Below are 15,909 nucleotides of genomic sequence, written 5' to 3'. Positions count from 1 at the left end.
GTCAGACACGACTGGAGTGACTTAGCAGCAACAGCCTGATAGTTCTATTTTTAGTCTTTTGGAAAATCTCCATACAGTTTTCTAAGGATTACCACACCAGTTTTAATTTCACCAGCAGTCTATGAAGGTTTGCTTTCTCCACTCCTTTACCAGCATATGCTGGTATCATTTTGATGATAGTTACTCTGACAGGTATGAGGTGATATCTCATTGTGGCTTTGATTTGTATTTTCCTGATGATTAATAATGTTGGCTCAGAGGTTAAAGCATCTGCCCACAATGCAGGAGACCTGGGTTCGATCCCTGGGTTGGGAAGCTCCCCTGGAGAGGGAAATGGCAACCCACTCCAACATTCTTGCCTGGAGAATCCCAAAGACGGAGGAGCCTGGTGGGCTACAGTTCACGGGGTTGCAAAGAGCCGGGCACGACTGAGTGACTTCACTTCACAATAATGTTAAACATCTTTTGTGAATATTTTGGCCATCTTCATGTTATCTTTGGGGAAAATAAAAGGTCTATTCAAGTGTCCTGCCTATTTTATAGTCAGGTAGTTTTTTATGTTGAGCTGTATGAACTATTTCTATATTGTGGATATCTTCCCCTTATGGGTCACATCATTTGCAAATGTTTTATCCCATTCAGTCAGTTGTCTTTTTTGTTTTGTTGATTTTTCTTTGCTGTGTAAAAACTTTTAATGTTAATTAGGTCGCATTTACTTTTGCTTTTTTTTCCATTACTCTAGTAGATGAGTCTAAAAAAATATTGCTGTGATTTATGTTAAAGAGTATTATGCCTGTGGTTTCCTCTAGGAGTTGTATGGTGTCATGTCTTACATTTAAGTTTTTAATCAATTTTGACTTTACTTTTGTGTATGGTTTGAAGAAACGTTCTCATTTCATTCTTTTGTATGTAGATGTCCAGTTTTCCCAGTACCACTTATTGAAGAAATCTGACTTTTAAAAAATATTTTCACCTACCTTGTTGTAGATTAGCTGACCATAAGCACATGTTTTATTTTTGGGCTCTATTCTATTACATTAATCAGTGTGTCTGTTTTTGTGCCAGTACCATCTGTTTTGATTAATATAGCTTTATAGTAAAGTCTAATGACAGGGATTATGATTCCTTCAGCTCTGTTCATTTTTCTCAAGATTGTTTTGGCTATTTGGGGCCTTTTGTGTTGCCATACAAAATTTAAAGGTTTTTGTTCTAGTTCTGTGAAAAATGCCATTGATATTTTAATAGGAATCACATTGAGTCTGCAAATTGCCTTGGATAGTATGGTCATTTTAGCAATGTCCATTCTTCCAATGCAAGAATATGGTATATCTTTACAATTTTTTGTGTCATCTTCCATTTCTTTCATCAATGTCTTATAGCTTTCCAAGTACAGGTGTTTTACCTCCGTAGATAGGTTTATTCCTAGATATTTCATTCTTTTTGATGCAATGAAGGATGAAATTATTTCCTTAATTTCTCTTTGTGAAATTTAGCTGTTTGTATATAGAAATGCAACAGATTTCTGTATGTTTATTTGTGTCCTGCTCTATACTGAATTCGTTGATAAGTTCTAGTAGTTTTCTGATGGCAACTTTAGCATTTTCTATATGATGTTCAAGCTGGTTTTAGAAAAGGCAGAGGAACCAGAGATCAAATGGCCAGCATCTGCTGGATCATCGAAAAAGAAAGAGAGTTCCCAAAAAGCATCTATTTCTGCTTAATTGACTATGCCAAAGCCTTTGACTGTGTGGATCACAATACACTGTGGAAAATTCTGAGAGAGATGGGAATACCAGACCAGCTGACCTGCCTCTTGAGAAATCTGTATGCAGATTAGGAAGCAACAGTTAGAACTGGACATGGAACAACAGACTGGTTCCAAATAGGAAAAGGAGTACGTCAAGGCTGTATATTGTCACCCTGCTTATTTAACTTCTATGCAAAGTACATCATGAGAAACGCTAGACTGGAAGAAACAGAAACTGGAATCAAGATTGCCAGGAGAAATATCAATCACCTCAGACATGCAGATGACACCACCCTTATGGCAGAAAGTGAAGAGGAACTAAAAAGCCTCTTGATGAAAGTGAAAGAGGAGAGTGAAAAAGTTGGCTTAAAGCTCAACTTTCAGAAAATGAAGATCATAGCATCCGGTCCCATCACTTCGTGGGAAATAGATGGGGAAACAGTGGAAACAGTGTCAGACTTTATTTTTTGGGCCTCCAAAATCACTGCAGATGGTGATTGCAGCCATGAAATTAAAAGATGCTTACTCTTTGCAAGAAAAATTATGACCAACCTGGATAGCATATTCAAAAGCAGAGACATTGCTGACTAAGGTCCATCTAGTCAAGGCTATGGTTTTTCCAGTGGTCATGTATGGATGTGAGAGTTGGACTGTGAAGAAGGCTGAGCCACAGAATTGATGCTTTTGAACTGTGGTTTTGGAGAAGACTCTTGAGAGTCCCTTGGACTGCAAGGAGATCCAACCAGTCCATTCTGAAGGAGATCAACCCTGGGATTTCTTTGGAAGGAATGATGCTAAAGCTGAAACTCCAGTACTTTGGCCACCTCATGTGAAGAGTTGACATTGGAAAAGACTTTGATGCTGGGAGGGATTGGGGGCAGGAGGAGAAGGGGAAGACAGAGGATGAGATGGCTGCATGGGCATCACTGACTCGATGGATGTGAGTGTGAGTGAACTCCGGGAGTTGGTGATGGACAGGGAGGCCTGGCGTGCTGCAGTTCATGGGGGTGGCAAAGAGTCGGATATGAGAGAGCAACGGAACTGACTGAACTGATATGTAGTATCATGTCATCTGTAAACAGTGTCAGTTTTACCTCTTCCTTTCTGCTTTGGTTTTTTAAAATTTATTTTTCTTGTCTGATTGTTGTAGCTAGGACTTTCAGTACTATGTTGCATGAAAGTAACATGACTGCACATCTTTGTCTTATTCCTGTTCTTACAGGAAATGCCTTCAGATTTTTTTTCCATTGAGGGTAATGTTAGTTGTGGGTTTTTTATAAATAGCCTTTTTTTATGTTGAAGTATGTTCCCTTTTTGCCCACTTTCTCTAAATTTTTTGGTGTAAATGGATACTAAATTTTATCAAGAAGTTTTTCTTAATTTATTAAGGCAATCATATGACTTTTATTCTTCAATGTGTCAATGCAATGTATTATATTCATTTATTTGGGTATATCGGAAAAGTCTTGCATCTCTGGGGTAAATCTGACTTGATTGTAGTGCAGGATCCTTTTAGTCTGTTGCTGGATTTGGTTTGTTAATATTTGTTGAACATTTTTGCATCTATGTTTGCCAGTGATTCTGACAAGTAATTTTCTGTTCTTTTGCTATCATAGTCTGGTTTTGCATCAGGATTATGCTGGCCTCATAGAATGAGATCAGCAGTGTTCCTTCCTCTGCAGTTTTTTGGAGTAGTTTGAGAAGTGACCTTAAGTCTTCTCCAAATGTTTGGTAGAATTCACCTGTGCATGTGCGCACAGTTGTGCCCAACTCTTTGTGACCCCATGGACTATAGCCCATGAGGCTTCTCTGTCCATGTGATTATCCCATTGGGAATACTAGAGTGGGTTGCCATTTCCTTCTCCAGGGGATCTTCCCAACCCTGGATCAAAGCCTACATCCTGCGGCTCCTGCATTATTTTCAGGCAGATTCTTTATCACAGAGCCACCTAGGAAGCCCAGAATTCACATAGAAAGCTATCTAATTCTGAAATTTTGTTTGTTGGAAGGTTTTTTTTTTTAATTTTCTGAATTATTGATTCTATTAGATTACTTGTAATTGGTCTAACCATATGTCCTATTTTTTCCTGGTTCAGTCATGGGAGACTTTACATTTCAAACAATTTGTCAATTTCTTCTAGGTTGTTCATTTTAATTGGGAAATAGTGGTGTGTAGTAGTCTGTCATTATGCTTTGTATTTCTGTACTGTTGATTATCTGCTGGATCATACTATTGATACCGCTGGATCATTGAAAAAGCAAGAGAGTTCCAGGAAAACATCTATTTCTGCTTCATTGACTATGCTAAAGCCTTTGACTGTGTGGATCACAATAAACTGTGGAAAATTCTGAGAGATGGGAATACCAGACCACCTGACCTGCCTCTTGAAAACCTATATGCAGGTCAGGAAGCAACAGTTGGAACTGGACATGGAACAGACTGGTTCCAAATAGGAAAAGGAGTACGTCAAGGCTGTATGTTGTCACCCTGCTTATTTAACTTTTATGCCGAGTACATCATGAGAAATGCTGGGCTGGAAGAAACACAAGCTAGAATCAAGATTGCCAGGAGAAATATGAATAACTTCAGATATGCAGATGACACCACCTTTACGGCAGAAAGTGAAGAAGAACTAAAGAGCCTCTTGATGAAAGTGAAGGAAGGGAGTGAAAATGTTGTCTTAAAGCTCAACATTCAGAAAACGAAGATCATGGCATCCAGTCCCATCACTTCATTGCAAATAGATATGGAACCAGTGGAAACAGTGTCAGACTTTATTTTTGGGGGCTCCAAAATCACTGCAGATGGTGATTGCAGCCATGAAATTAAAAGATGCTTACTCCTTGGAAGGAAAGTTATGACCAACCTAGACAGAATATTAAAAAGCAGAGACATTACTTAACCAGCAAAGGTCTGTCTAGTCAAGGCAATGATTTTTCCAGTGGTCATGTATGGATGTGAGACTTGGACTATAAAGTTGAGCTCCAAAGAATTGATGCTTTTGAACTGTGATGTTGGAGGAGATTCTTGAGAATCCCTTGGACTGAAAAGAGATCCAAGCAGTCTATCCTAAAGGAGATCACTCCTGGGTGTTCATTGGAGGGACTGATGTTGAAGATGAGATTCCAATAGTTTGGCCACCTGATGCAGAGAGGTGACTCATTGGAAAAGAGTCTGATGCTGGGAGGGATGGGGGCAGGACTAGAAGGGGACGACAGAGGATGAGATGGTTTGGATGGCATCACTGACACACTGGACATGGGCTTGGGTGGACTCTGGGAGTTGGTGATGGACAAGGAGGCCTGGCGTGCTATGGTTCAGTGATCGCAAAGAGTCAGACACGACTGAGCGACTGAACTGAACTGAACTGAAATGTTGATTATGACTTCTCTTTTTTCACTTCTGGCTTTATTGATTTAGTCCCTCTTCCTCTTTTCCTTGATGAGTGTGGCTGAAGGCTGATCAGTTTTATTGTTTCAAAGAACCAGTTTTCAGAGTCATTGATATTTTCTAAATTTTTTAGTCTCTATTTATTTCTGCTCTGATTTTTGTGTTTTTGTTTTTAACTATGGGGTTTGTTTATCTTTCTTTCTCTAGTTCCTTTAGGTATAAGTTGAGGTTGTTTACTTGAGAATGCTCTTGTTTCTTGAGGTAAATTCATACTGTGATAAACTTTCCTCCTAGAGCTTCTTTTCCTGCATCCCAGTGGTTTTGGATCATCTTTCTTTTGTTTTCATTTGTGCAAATTTTTTTTTTTTTAATTTCCTCGGTGATCCCTTGGTTGTTCCATAGTATATTATTTAACCTGCACATATTTAGGTTTTTGTAGATGTTTTTCCTACAGGTGATCTATAGTGTCATAGAGGTGTGGTTGGAAAAGATGATTGATATTTCTTCTTTAAAAATCTGTATAGTTGAAAAATATGTGTGATTTTTATATTTTTTTAATTTTAATTTTTTAGTAAAAAAATTTTGGAGTATAGTTGATTTACTGTGTTGTGTATTTTTCAGGTGTATAGCAAAGTGATTCAGTTATACATATACCTATATTCATTATTTTTCTGACTCTTTTATTGTATAGGTTATTACAGTAATTTAGTAGAGCTCCTTGTACTATATAGAGGTCCTTTTGGTTGTCTTATATACATGAGTGTTTGTATGTTATGTTATTTCCAAATTCTTGACTTATCCCTCAACCCCAAGGTTCCGCTTAGATAACCATAAGTTTGTTTTTTATATCTTAAATCTGTCCCTGTCTTGTACACAAATTTATTTGTATCACTTTTAAAAAGTTAGATTCCATATATGAGTGATATATATTTGTCTTTCTCTATCTGACTTACCTCGCTTTGTATGAGAATCTCTAGGTCCATCCATGTTGTTGCAGATGTCATTATTTTATCTTTTTATGACTGAGGAATATTCCATTGTACATTGTACTACATCTTATTTATCCATTCATCTGTCAATGGACATTTAGATTGCTTTGATGCCTTCAGTTCAGTTCAGTTCCATTCAGTCTCTCAGTGGTGTCTGACTCTTTGCGACCCCATGAATCACAGCACTCCAGGCCTCCCTGTCCATCACCAACTCCTGGAGTTCACTCAAACTCATGTCTATCGAGTTGGTGATGCCATCCAGCCAACTCATCCTCTGTCGTCCCCTTCTCCTCCCAACCCCAATCCCTCCCAGCATCAGGGTCTTTTTCAATGAGTCAACTCTTCACATGAGGTGGCCAAAGTATTGGAGTTTCAGCCTCAGCATCAGTACTTCTAAATAATACCCAGGGCTGGTCTCCTTTAGGAAGGACTGGTTGGATCTCCTTGCATTCCAAGGGACTCTCAAGATTCTTCTCCAGCACCACAATTCAAAAGCATCAATTCCTCAGTGCTCAACTTTCTTTATAGTCCAACTCTCACATCCATATATGACCACTGGAAAAACCATAGCCTTGACTAGATGGACCTTTGTTGGCAAAGTAGTATCTCTGCTCTTTAATATGCTATCTTGGTTGGTCATAACTTTGCTTCCAAGGAGTAAGCATCTTTTAATTTCATGGCTGCAGTCACCGTCTGCAGTGATTTTGGAGCCCAAGAAGATAAAGTCTGACACTGTTTCCACTGTTTCCCCATCTATTTCCCATGAAGTGATGGGACCGGATGCCATGCCTTGGCTATTGTAAATAGGGCTCAGTGAACACTGGGGTCCATGTGTTGTTTCAAATTATGGTTTCCTCTGGTAAATGCCCAAGAGTGGGATTACTGGATCAAACAATAGCTCTATTTTTAGTTTTTAAAGGAACCTCTATACTCTTCTCCATAGTTGTACCAATTTACATTTCCACGGAGTGTAGGAGGGTTCCCTTTTCTCAACACCCTGTCCTGTACTTCTTGTATGCAGATTTTTTTGATCATATACCTACTCACCTGTTTGTGGAGATACCTCATAATTTTGATTTCCATTTTGCTGATAATCAGTGATGTTGAGCATCTTTTCACATGCTTTTGTTGATTTCTCCGTATATGTCTGTTAATATTTTCCATATATTACTTATGTGCTCTCACATTGATGAAGGCTCTTGAGAATCCCTTGGACTTCAAGGAGATCCAACTGGTCCATCCTAAATGATATCAGTCCTGAATTTTTATTGGAAGGACTGATGCTAAAACTGAAACTCCAATACTTTGGCTACCTGATGTGAAGGACTGACTCATTGGAAAAGACCCTGATGCTGGGAAAGATTGAAGGCAGGAGGAGAAGGGGATGACAGAGGACTAGATGGTTTAATGGCATCACCGACTCAGTGGACATTAGTTTGAGCAAGCTTCAGGAATTGGTGAAGGACAGGGAAGCCTGATGTGCAGCAGTCGATGGGGTTACAAAGAGTCAGACAAGACTCAGTGACCGAACTGTTTGATATATATATATATATTTATAAGAATTATATCTTCTTCTTGGATTGATCCCTTGATTATTATGTAGTGTCCTTCCTTGTCTCTTGTAACAGTCTCTAAAGTCTGTATTGTCTTATGTAAGTATTGCTACTCCAGCTTTCTTTTGATTTTCACTTGTGTAGAATACCTTTTTACCATCCCCTCAATTTCAATCTGTGTGTGTTTTAAATCTGAAATGAGTCTCTTGTAGATAGAGTATTTATGGGTCTTGGTTTTGTATCTATTCACTCAACTCTTTCTTTTGATTGTAGCTCTTAGTTCATTTGTATTGAAAGAAATTATTGATAGATATTCACTTATTCCCATTTTGTTAATTGTATTGGAGTTGTTTTGTAGTTTGTTTGTTTTTTAATTTGTTGTTCCTTTATAGTTTTTCTGTCTTCTCTGGTGACTTGATGGCTATCTTTAGTGTTATGTTTGTATTCCTTTTTATTTTTTTGGTGTATAAATATATTACAGATTTTTAGTTTGTGTTTACCATGAGATTTCTATGTAGAAATGTGTGTGTATACCCATATATGTATATGTGCATATGTATGTGTGTATACGTATATGTATATACAAACACACACACCTCACTGTTTTAAATTGCTGGTCTGTTAATTTTAAATGTATAAAAACCCTACGTTTGTGTTATTCTCTGCTTACAATGACTGTTTCTGATATTATATTTTATATCTAGTTGTTTTGTGTATTTATTAACTGCTTTGAGAATGCATATGATATTACTACATGTCTTTTAACTTCCTCCTAAATTTGTGCATGCATGATTTCTTAACTTTATTGCATGTCTGCCTTTCCCAATGTGCTTATTCATTTTGTAATTGTCTTATTTCTAGTTTGGGCCTTTTCTTTTTCTCCTGGAGAAAATCTTTAACCTTTGGTTAAAGCTGATTTGGTGTTGGTAAATTCTTTAAGCGTTTGCTTGTCTGTAAAGCTTTTATCTCTCCATAAAATCTGAAAAAGAGCCTTGCTGTGTAGAGTGTTCTTGGCTATACATATATATTTTTTGTTGTTGTTGTTGTTGTTCCCTTTCATTGTTTTAAATGTGTCCCTCTCTTCTGGTCTGAGAGTTTCTTCTGTAAAATCTTTTGATAGCCTAATGGGAGTTCCTTTGTATGTTATTCATTGTTTTTTCCATGCTTCATTTAAAAGCCTCTCTTTATTTTTAATTTTTGTCATTTTAGTTACAGTGTGTCTTAGTGTATTCCTCTTTGGGTTAATCCTTTATGGTACTGTGCTTCATGAACTTGGGTGACTGTTTCCTTTCCCAGGTTAAGGAAATTTTTAGCTATTATGTCTTCCAGTATGTTCTCAGCCCATTTCTCTATCTTTTCTCCTTCTTGGACTGCTGTGATGTGAATATTTGTATAATGGATGTTGTCCCAGGGGTCTCTTAAACTGTCCTAATTTCTTTAGATTTTTTTTTGTTTGTTTAGCATCAGTAATGTCTATTATTCTGTCTTCCAACTAACTGAACATTCCTCTGTATCACTTACTATAGCTTTGATTTGTCATGCTGTATTTTTCATCTTAGTTATTATAGTTATCACATTTGGTTTTAATTTATATTTTCTTAAAAACTTTAAGCTTTTCTTCCTTTGAATCTATTCTTTTCCTGAGCTCTTTCATCATCTTTATGACTATTTCCCTGAACTCTTTCTTATGCAGATTGCCTATCCTTGCTTAGTTCTTCTGGGGTTTGATCTCATTTCCTTGTGTGGAGCATGCTCTTCTGGTGCCTCATTTTGCCCAAGTTGTTTGTATTTTTATGTATACAGTAGGTAAGTTACATCTCTGAAACTTAAAGTGCCTTCTGTAAGAGATGTTCTATTCATCTCAGCAATTCACTCCCTTCTTGTCATCCTAGCTATATATTTTAGGGGTTCCATCTTTGACGGCTCGGTGGTCCTTTCTGTTGTGGCTCGCTATGTGGGCAGTTTGGTAGGTTTGTGTTGGCCCCTATTGTCATTGGTTGCCAGCCCTTGCCTTGTGCAAAGTCTGTCAGGTACTGGTTTTGGGGATCTGGTCATGAAACTGCTAACTGCAGAAATGCAGAGGGTCTGAGGATAACTGCTGGCTCATTGATGGGTGAAGCCCAGTCCTGGGATTAGTGCTAGACTGTTGGCAGGTAAAGCCAAGTCCTGGAGTCTTACTGCAATGACCAGGTTCCCATACCTGGTAGCAGATCACTGGACGGCAGTGTGCATGATTACTGACAGAGTGTGGTAATCCTGGAGTGTCCTGAAGCTTGTCTTAGCCTGCTAGTAGACAAGGCCAGGACCCAGTTGGTCCCAGGCAGGATCTTGCCTGCTTTGGGAAGGCTGGTCCATAGACTGTGGTATTGTGATTTTCTTGCATCAGGAATGCACTTCCTGGTAGGTCAAGTTAGTCCAGAGGCTAGAGCAGGCCTCCTGGAGGGGAAGACTAGTAACTGCCCACCTGTGGGCAAAGCTGGGTCCTGCCTGGCCTGTGGTTAGCTGAGCTATGTCTGGAGCAGGTCTGGAGGTGGCAGTCAGCTCAGGAAGTCTTTAGGCAGCTAATCTGCTGTTACTTGGGGTCAGGCCTTGGTGCTAATGAGCTAGAGGATAGATTCCACAATGGCATTCACCAATACCAGTGTCCATGTAGTAGAAGGATCTCCCAAGAGTGGTTGCCACCAGAGTCTATGCCCATGCTGTGAACCACAGCTGCTCCATACCTCTCTGGAATATTTTCCAAGACCAGCAAGTAGGTCTGGCCTAGGTTACTATCAGACTGCTGCTTTTTCCCTGGGTCCTGGAGCATGTGAGATTTTGTGTACACCCTGTAAGAGTGAAGTCTTTATTATCCCTATTTCTGTGTGACTCTCGAAACTAAGCCTCACTGGACTTCCTGCCACAGAACTCTTGGGCTGGGGAGCCTGATGTGGGTTCAGAACTCTCACTGCTGTGGGAAAACCCCTGCTATATAATTATTCTCCAGTTGGTAGGTCTCCCACCCAGGGGTATGGCACTTGATTTTATCTAGAGTCTGTCCCCCATAACTATCTCCTTGTGGTTCCTTCTTTATGTCTTTACTTGTAAAAGATCTTATCCAGTGATTCTAGTCTTTTTTTCTGATACTTTATTCTGATAACAGTTATGATTTTTGGTGTGCTCATGAGAGGAAGTGAGCTCAGCATCTTTCTACCACACCAGCTTATATGAAGTAATTTAGAAAATAATACTGAATTTTCTTATTGTCATTTTAGTTATTAAAAACATCACCTTGGATGGAATAGTAAGTTTTTGAGGATAGACTTTAATATTTGTATAGACCTTTTTTTTTTGTATAGTCTTATATTTCATAAAATGTGGACCTATGCAAGCAGATTTAACACTATAAAACTTATTACATCTTGAGAAGTAGCTCAAAACAGTCTTTCAAAAACCAGTCATTAGCTGTGTTTTGTATGTTCAACTCTACTATACTGAAGAGTGTGATCTTATCATGCTATATAATAATGGACTATAAAAAATGACCCTTGCTATCAATTTTCTTTAACTGAGTATCAGTTCAGTTCAGTTCAGTCGCTCAGTCATGTCCAGCTCTTTGTAACCCCATGAATCACAGCACACCAGGCCTCCCTGTCCATCACCAACTCAAGGAGTTCACTCAAACTCACCTCCATCGAGTCGGTGATGCCATCCAGCCATCTCATCCTGGGTCGTCCCCTTCTCCTCCTGCCCCCAATCCCTCCCAGCATCAAAGACTTTTCCAATGAGTCAACACTTCGCATGAGGTGGCCAAAGTATTGGAGTTTCAGCTTCAGCATCATTCCTTCCAAAGAACACTCAGGGCTGATCTTCTTTAGAATGGACTGGGGGGAGTCTTCTTGCAGCCCAAGGGACTCTCAAGAGTCTTCTCCAACCCCACAGTTCTAAAGCATCAATTCTTTGGCACTCCGCTTTCTTCACAGTCCAACTCTCACATCCATACATGACCACAGAAAAAGCCATAGCTTTGACTAGATGAACCTTTGTTGGCAAAAGCAATGTCTCTGCTTTTCAACATGCTATCTAGGTTGGTCATAACTTTTCTTCCAAGGAGTAAGAGTCTTTTAATTTCATGGCTGCAATTACCATCTGCAGTGATCTCGGAAACCAAAATAATAAAGTCTGACACTGTTTCCACTGGTTCTCCATCTATTTGCCATGAAGTGATGGGGACCAAATGCCATGATCTTCGTTGTCTGAATGTTGAGCTTTAAGCCAACTTTTTCACTCTCCTCTTTCACTTTCATCAAGAGACTTTTAAGTTCCTCTTCACTTTCTGCCATAAGGGTGGTGTTATCTGCATATCTGAGGTGATTGATATTTCTCCCAGCAATCTTGATTCCAGCTTGTGCTTCTTCCAGCCCAGCGTTTCTCATGATGTACTCAGCATAGAAGTTAAATAAGCAGGGTGACAATATACAGCCTTGACGTACTCCTTTTCCTATTTGGAACCAGTCTGTTGTTCCATGTCCAGTTCTAACTGTTGCTTCCTGACCTGCATATAGGTTTCTCAAGAGACAGGTCAGGTGATCTGGTATTCCTATCTCTTTCAAAATTTTCCACAGTGTATTGTGATCCACACAGTCAAAGGCTTTGTTATAGTCAATAAAGCAGAAATAGATGTTTTTCTGGAACTCTCTTGCTTTTTCAATGATCCAGTGGATGTTGGCCATTTGATCTCTGGTTCCTCTGCCTTTTCTAAAACCAGCTTGAACATCAGGGAGTTCATGGTTCACGTATTGCTGAAGCCTGCCTTGGAAAATTTTGAGCATTACTTTGACCTCTTCATTACATCCTATGTTCAATCCTATATTGAAGACAGTATGTTTATGGAACTAGATATTATTTGAATTTAGCACAGTTATTTATTTATTTTTTTACTGAGTTCATGAATAAAGGAGTTGTATTTGAATTCTCCCTATGAAACTTCAGAATCCTCAGTGACATAAATTGAAAAAACCCAATATTCATACTATGATAATTGACCTGGTGATGTTAAAAAAGCTACCTTCTTTAAAGAAATATTTTACATAGATTTATTCTAAATGGTTTATATTATTATAATTGGCAAATAAAATACAAATCTAATGCATTTGAATGCAAAGTTCTAATGATAATCTTACGAAAGGAGAAATAAGTCCAAAGAAAACTTTCTGAAGGAAATAAGCTTTAAAAATAAAAGCTATTACCTCAGTGTTGTTTTTCACTCCTATAATGATAAACACCTTTCCATTTCAGTAGCTAACTCTGCAGAGATGACAATATGAGTACCTAGTTGATAGAATATATTTGCTTTTATGCATGATGAAACTTATATTTCTGAATATTTTGTCAAATTTATATTGGGCTTTGTTTATAAAACCAAACTTACAAATTTAAACATATATATGCTAAAATTAAACCCATTTAGTAAACTAGAAATTTTAAGTTAATTTTTCAGAGGTGATTTCTGTTTTTTTCAGCTTGATTTATTTAACTGAGGATCACAAATTTGAAAGTGCTTGCAATGTTAATTTCTAAGTAATTTGTATCAACTCCAAAATTCCCAAGTGTTGTTGTCTCTGAGTGTTATATTAAAGAATGAAGAAACCTGTATCATTTGGAAAATTATTTTAAGGCAATAAATTTTCACATCAACTTCTTTTGGCAAGAAGTTAATTCTAGCTGGTATTTTTATTAGCAGTGGAAGAAATGGTAAAATTGGGAGAAATGCAATTTTATTGCCAGCATTTCCTTGTTAACACCTGGGGAGAGAGGTACATCAATATCAGGAAAATGGATAAAGACTGAAATTTCAAGTCAAATAACATATATGTCTGTTAAATAAGTCTATAAATAATAAGTCTGTTAAAAAACAATAATGAGATTAAAAAATACATTAAATTCTTGAGACAGTGAACAGCTTAAATGTTATTAAATATGTTTAAACATGTTCTACCTCATTAATAAAATTCCTGATTAAAGTGATTATTCTATCACTAAAATTTTTATATAGCAATCTCAGAGATGATTGCACATACTAACTTGCTAGTTGAATTACTATGGTATGTTGGTTTGGATTCAAAAAGTCATAAAAGAATCTAAACTATTAGGGGAAATGAATTAAATAAAGTAGTTGGCTGAATTTTCACTTGACCCTTTAACATCTCTTGATGTATTAGGACAAACATTTATTTTGCAGCAAGTTTTGAGTCATATGTAGCCCTCCTTTACAGAAGCAAGCCTTCATTTGAGATCGATGGTATTTTTTGGCAAGAATATGTTGCTATATTGTCATTATTGTTTTAGTTGCTAAGTCGTGTCAGACTCTTTTGCCACCCCATGGACTGTAGCCCGCCAGGCTCCTCTGTCCATGGGACTTCCCAGCCAAGACTACTGAATTGCCAGAATTGCCATTCCTTCTCCAGGGCATGTTCCCAACCCTGGGATCTAACCTGCGTCTCCTGCGTTGCCAGGCAGATTGTTTACCACTGAGTCACTGGAGTAGCTCATATTGTGATACAGTTGCTTCAAATCAGTAATAAAACTTAAGAAAACATTTTAAATGTGTTATTATACAAATGAATATTGTTTTTCAGATGCAGTGAATACTATTGAAATAATTTTCATTTGGAAGCATTTTTTGGTTTCTCCTGTTGGAAAGCAATTATTTTGCCATGATTTTAATTTTGTCACAGGTATTTATCAAAACCATGTGAGTTGTACTTTTCCAAACCATATGGGGTGAAATTTAAGAATGCCCAATTGTGTCACATAATTATGATATAGAGATGATACTGTTTTCAATGATTTCATTTAAAGAAATAATGCCCAGGTACTTCATGTAACAGTTTTCAAAGGCAATATCCACACAATTAGTATCTCCAGCTATAGAATTGGTTCCCTACCACTTGTATTCATATTAGAAAGTTAATCTCTATATAAATGCATTCTAAAAGCCTTATTATTTTTGAGCCTATTAATTTCAAGGACATTGTATGTGAATGAGCTGATAATTTTACTGATATCCACACAACTGCTCAAAAGTCTACTATATGAATAATTATTCATAGTACTGTTTCAGGGAATTATTTGTTGTGGAAGTCTTTATGTCTTAAGTGTAGAAGAACAATGTTGATTTAACAGATAATAACAGCTAATGAAAAGCTGGCAGAATTAGGGATCCAAATTATCCCAGTTATGTGAATATAATATATGTCTTGAAAATGTAGCTTTTAAATCATAATTGATAAAGTGATAGGTTATGCATGGAAATGACAACTTAAAGGTAGGATACTTTTAGAAATTCACAATTTCTCATTCAATAATCCACTATTTCTAACTTATATCAAGACTTCTTTTATCTAATGTGACTTTACTGCTTTGTATAGTAATATCTATTTATATCTTATAAAATTATCTTTGTGAAAACCATGCCAAGTTGCCTTAACTTTTTCTTTCATTGTTATTGTTGTTCAGTTGCTAAACCATGTCTGACTATTTGTGACCCTATAAACTACAGCAATCCAGGCTTCCCTATCCTTCACTATCTCCCAGAGTTTGCCTAAACTCATGTCCACTGAGTCATTGATGCCATCCAACCATCTCATCCTCTGTTGCCCACTTCTCCTCCTGCCCTCAATCTTTGCCAGCAACAGGGTCTTTTCTACTGAGTAGGCCATTTGCATCAGGTGACCAAAGTATTGGAGCTTCAGCTTCAGCATCAGTCCTTCCAATGGATATTCGGGGTTGATTTCCTTTAAAATTGATTGGTTTGATCTCCTTGCTGTCCAAAAGCACTCTCAAGAGTCCTCTCCAGCACCACAGTTTGAAGACATCAATTCTTTGGCACTCATCATTTTTTGTGGTCCAGCTCACATCATACATGACTACTGTAGCTTTGACTATATGGACCTTTGTCAGCAAAGTGATCTCTCCACTTTTTAATATGCTGTCCAGGTTTGTCATAGCTTTCCTTCCAAATAGCAAGTGTCTTTTAATTGCATGGTTGTAGTCATTGTATGTAATGATTTTGGGTCAAGAAAATAAAGTCTGCCTCTGTTTCTACTTTTTCCCCATCTATTTGCCATGAAGTAGTGGGACCAGATGCCATGATCTTAGTTTTCTGAATATTGAGTTTTAAGCCAGCTTTTTCACTCTCATCTTGCACCCTCATCAATAGGATGTTTAGTTCCTCTTCAGTTTCTGCCG

The sequence above is a fragment of the Capra hircus genome, chromosome 21 (assembly GCF_001704415.2).
Source record: "Capra hircus breed San Clemente chromosome 21, ASM170441v1, whole genome shotgun sequence".
NCBI lineage: Eukaryota > Metazoa > Chordata > Mammalia > Artiodactyla > Bovidae > Capra > Capra hircus.
The sequence above is the reverse complement of the archived record's forward strand: the minus strand, read 5'-3'. Positions refer to the sequence as shown.